The sequence below is a fragment of the Schistocerca piceifrons genome, chromosome X, assembly GCF_021461385.2.
Source record: "Schistocerca piceifrons isolate TAMUIC-IGC-003096 chromosome X, iqSchPice1.1, whole genome shotgun sequence".
Lineage (NCBI taxonomy): Eukaryota > Metazoa > Arthropoda > Insecta > Orthoptera > Acrididae > Schistocerca > Schistocerca piceifrons.
Genome location: NC_060149.1, coordinates 355,581,739 through 355,587,217, shown reverse-complemented (window position 1 = coordinate 355,587,217; position 5,479 = coordinate 355,581,739).

Sequence of the window (5,479 nt, the reverse complement as noted above, 5' to 3'; positions counted from 1 at the left end):
GGGACTATCTGTCACTTCAGTGATTTTATATCCTGGACCCACAGTAGGAAAAAATCAGAAAATCTTCTTGGGCTACCGTTAAGATACAAATTCGTTGCTATTTTCTCTCGACACGAATCATGCTGACTAGCAATACATCAACTGTTTGTTCTGACATGTATAATTTATGTGGATTCTCCTCTAAAATACGACTGAAACCTAATAGTTTTCCCATTGAGCCTTGCTGGCCAAAGTCTATTCTATGTTCAGTCTTTTTATTTCCGCTTTAAACGTATCAACATTTGATCGTAGCTCAAATCCCTTTACAGATCGCATAATAAGTGTATTTCGATCATCAATATCCTATGTGCCTGGTGGTACTTCCACAACTTTACTGCCTCCTAAATGTAGTTTATTGCTAGCCTTGTTGATGTTAGGAATACTGTTATATGTTTCCAGTTCAATCAGTGGAATACTCTATTTACCACTGCTTCGATCTATTGGTGGAAAATAATCCGAAATTAGTACTGGCAAATGTGTTTTCAGTCAGGGTGCACAACATCGCATCTGAATCGCAACAGATGCAGTGATGTGTGTAGCATTCGTTTTTATGCGTTTGACAGGATAAACACGAGACACAGGTGACTGCAGAGATATGAATCAAAGTCTTGGTAGCGCTGAAAATTGTAGAACGCGTGGCTGCCAGTGAAGTGGTGGTGTAATTCTTCTGGAAGTCGTAAATCATCATACGAGTCAAAGTGGTATACAATATTTCGAGTTTTCTTGTTAGCATACGAGACCACCAGAGACATCTAAATTCACGATTCCACACTCTTTATTAGTTTCCTACATCATACTCGGCATTGCATTCCGTGTAAACACACCAAAAAATCTCAAAATGTTGAGGTCTTTGACGAATTTCAGCAGATTTGAATTATTTAGCAGCCTGTCCGGTAGTATAATTAGGAGCTTCTCTTTTAAATAAATAGTCCAAGATCATTCCTGTACAGTTTTAAATATTGTCCTTTCCCAATTGCGATAGATTCCATGGCTTTATTATATCTATTCGCTTTCTTCGGCTGTTCTTCTGCAATTATTTCATTCTTTACAGTGAGATACACATCCGGTTCAGCGCTTCTCTATAATTCTTCTGTGTAAAAACTAGCCGGCCACGGTGGCCGAGCGGTTCTAGGCGCTTCAGTCAGGAACCGCGCGGCTGCTACGGTCGCAGGTTCGAATCCTGCCTCGGGCATGGATGTGTGTGATGTCCTTAGGTTAGTTAGGTTTAAGTAGTTCTAAGTTTTAGGGGACTGATGACCTAAGATGTTAAGTCCCATAGTGCTCAGAGCCATTTGAACCATTTTTTTGTGTAAAAACTACCTGCTATTTCACATCCATTGTCTTCCTTTAAGATGAAAATTCTTGGATTTGTACATTGCACTTTCAGAACTGTAGAATCTCCATTGACCAGTTCGGCAGGTATGATTTTTGGAACGCTGTCTTGTATTTTGAAATACGCACCAAATCAAAAAAATGGTTCAAATGGCTCTGAGCACTATGCGACTTAACTTCTGAGGTCATCAGTCGCCTAGGACTTAGAACTAATTCAACCTAACTAACCTAAGGACATCACGCACATCCATGCCCGAGGCAGGATTCGAACCTGCGACCGTAGCGGTCGCTCGGTTCCAGACTGTAGCGCCTAGAACCGCACGGCCACTCCGGCCGGCCGCACCAAATCACCTACGTTATATTTATGCTTGTGTGGGTCCATCATTTTAATGTCATTATACACCATATTTAGAAGCTCATTATTGCAGGCATCAATAGGATGCATTTTTATTGTTCTGTGATGAATACAGTTATAGTGATTGATTATTTGCAGGAGAATATCTAACCATCTGTGTGAATCATGAAGATCGAATTGCCTCCACGCATGTGACTTTATCGGCCTTATTAAAATGTTCTACAGTACTAGCTTTCAAATGTGAAAATGTCAAGTAGTGCTGTATTCCATACCGAGCCATTAGAATCTTCAAATTATTGTAGAATTAACCACTGTGATTGGTTTGCAGATTGTGCGGACATCAGTTCGCTCCTGTCTGCAAGAGCTGTTCAAAAACCTATGCAACGTCACACCCCACACCCAGTCTTTGCTTTAATAGGTACACGCCATGCAAATTCGCAATACGTATCTATAACCACTAATATACACTATGTGATCAAAAGTATCCGGACACCCCCCAAAACATACGTTTTTCATATTAAGTGCATTGTGCTGCCACCCAGTGCCAGGTACTCCATATCAGCGACCACAGTAACCATTAGACATCGTGAGAGAGCAGAATGGCACGCTCCGCGGAACTCTCAGGCTTCGATCGTGGTCAGGCGATGGGGTGTCACTTGCGGCATACGTCTGTACGCGAGATTTCCACACACCTAAACACCTCTAGGTTCACTGTTTCCGATGCCATAGTGAAGCGGAAACGTCAAGGGACATGTACAGCACAAAAGCGTACAGGCCAACCTCGTCTGTTGATTGACAGAGACCGCCGACAGTTGAAGAGGGTCGTAATGTGTAATACGAAGACATCTATCCAGACCGTCACACAGCAATTCCAAACTGCATCACGATCCATTGCAAGTACTATGACAGTTAAGCGGGAGGTGAGAAAACTTTCTGGAACCGCGCGACCACTACAGTCGCAGGTTCGAATCCTGCCAAGGGCCTGGATGTGTGTGATGTCCTTAGGTTAGTTAGGTTTCAGTAGTTCTAAGCTCTAGGAGACTGATGACCTCAGATGTTAAGTTCCATAGTGCTCAGAGCCATTTGAACCATTTTTGTGAGAAAACTTGGATTTCATGGTCGAGCGGCTGCTCATAAGCCACGCATCACGCCGGTAAATGCCAAACGACGCCTCGCTTGGTTTAAGGAGCGTAAACATTGGGCGATTGAACAGTGGAAAAACGTTGTGTGGAGTGGCGAATCATGGTACAGAATGTGACGATCCAATGGCAGGGTGTGCGTATGGCGAATGCCCGGTGAACGTCATCTGCCAGTGTGTGTAGTGCCAACACTAAAATTCGGAGGCGGTGGTGTTATACCGTGGTAGTGTTTTTCATGGAGGGAGCTTGCACCCCTTGTTGTTTTGTGTGGCACTATCACAGCATAGGCCTACATTGATGTTTTAAGCACCTGTTGAATAGCAATTCGGCGATCGTGATTGCATCTTTCAACAAGATCGAACACCTATTCATAATGCACGTCCTGTGGCGGAGTGGTTGCACGATAGTAACTTCCCTGTAATGGTCTGGCTTGCACAGAGTCCTGTACTGGATCATATAGAACACCTTTGGGATGTTTTGGGACGCTGACTTCGTGCCAGGCCTCACCGACCGACATCGATACCTCTCCTCAGTGCAGCACTCCGTGAAGAATTAGCTGCCATTCCCCAAGAAACCTTCCAGCACCTGGCTGAAAGTATACCTGGAAGAGTGGAAACTGTCATCAAGGCTAAGAGTGGGCCAGCACCATTTTGAATTCCAGTGTTACCGATGGAGGGCACCACGAACTTATAAGTAATTTTCAGCCAGGTGTCCGGTTACTTTTGATTGCATAGTGTATATTTGAAAGCTCTGTTCAGCTGTGAATACAAATCTGCCTGCCACAAATCATCCAAACCTTTTCTTATAACATGCCTGCATGTGAATGTCTTGCATGCTGAACAATTGTCTCAATGTTTCATTTACTCAGTGATGCGTCTTTCCTGTAACTCTGAAGTTATTGATATAATTTCATTCGAGCGGGCTGTATTCCCCAGGCTAGCTGATGCTGTAAGCAGTTTTAGCTGTTCTATTATTTCATTTGGGTATATACTTTAGCGATGGATTGGTCGTTCTCTTCAGCTGACCATCAATCTCTTCATCAGTGGTATGTTTGCACGCTAATGCTGGTTTAATAATATTATTGTATTTCACACAGGATGGACTTTCTGGTTCTTCATTGACTTTCTTATAAACACCTGTAATATTTCACCATATTTTTAAAAATATGTGAATAATTCTACGGTTTCGTTGTTCTTAGAAATATTAGATTCATTAAACCAGCGGTGCTCTCAAAGTCTCGACCAACAACTTGTACTGTGTGCTCTTTATACATATCGGCTGCATATCCAGCAATAGGGTTTTTCCTGCTGACGCCGTATATTTTGTCTACCTTATTAACACTGTGGCAATTAATAAAATCAGCAACTGCATCTTCTTCTTTTTTGTCTTTCCCACCCTTTGAGACTCGGTCAATAGAGTCAATTACAGGTATAAAAGTTTCGGATAGAGTCTGATCATGTTGTTGCTGTCTTACTTTCAGCAGGCATAAATTCTCGTCGAATAGCCTTCTACACTTCAATGACTTTGCGTTTTGTCGCCATGTTGCTGCACACTAAGCGGGCTTCGAGATTGCTCGCATCCTATATAGTCTCCGTATTTCTGAAACTGTTTTTTTTTCAGTTACATTGACCTTTGTATTTACTACATTGATTAACTGCGGAATAGTTCTAGTACTTTCTTCATGATCATTTTTCTCCTTAATATTTACTGGAGAATTTTGTTTTTCTTGTGTTTCATGGGCCTTTACAGTTACAGGTCGCATTGCACTATCTAGCGGCTGCATTTGAGTACTATGGTGAGTAAAAGTTTCATTGATGACTTCCAATGTTTCTTCTATTTCATGGACCTTTACAGTTATCGTTCACGTGATGTTATCCAACGCCTGCATTTCCATTGTACAGCGATAAGAGTTTCGTTAATAGCTTCAATTTTCGCGGCCATGTATGGACAAATGTTTGTGCATAACTCTCGTATAGCTCTGAATGCCCGAAATACGTCTGAACACATCCATTGCACATCGTACACTAACGCTATTTTTTAATAACAAGAGCCTCCTGGAGGTTTCGTCTATACCTCCTGTCATTCAATTTTCTAATTTTGTCAATAACCGTAAACCCATTACCTGTGTAATTCCAATAATCTGCACAGACGTTTATAAATTCACTGAACGTCATGCCAGTACCTATATACGCCTGGTAAATATGCTTTAAATTCATATTGTCCTGTTTAAAAGTGATAATGAGGTTAGCACTATCAATAACTGCTTTGGAATCCGGGAATATGTGTCGCCCAAATAAAAATAGTCTACTTCTACATATTCTACGTATCTCATCCAGATTCTCCATGGTGACATCACTGAATATAAATACTGAGTTGGGTTTCAGGTTTTCTGGTAAACGGAAATGAGCGTTTGGCGTCATTGGCCGGGAGGCCCCTTGCGGGGCAGGTCCGGCCGCCTTGGTGCAGGTCTTATTACATTGGACGCCACAGTGGGCGACCTGCGCGCCGGATGGGGATGAAATGATGATGAAGACAACACAACACCCAGTCGCTGAGCGGAGAAAATCCCCGACCCAACCGGGAATCCAACCCGGGCCCATAGGACGGCAATCCG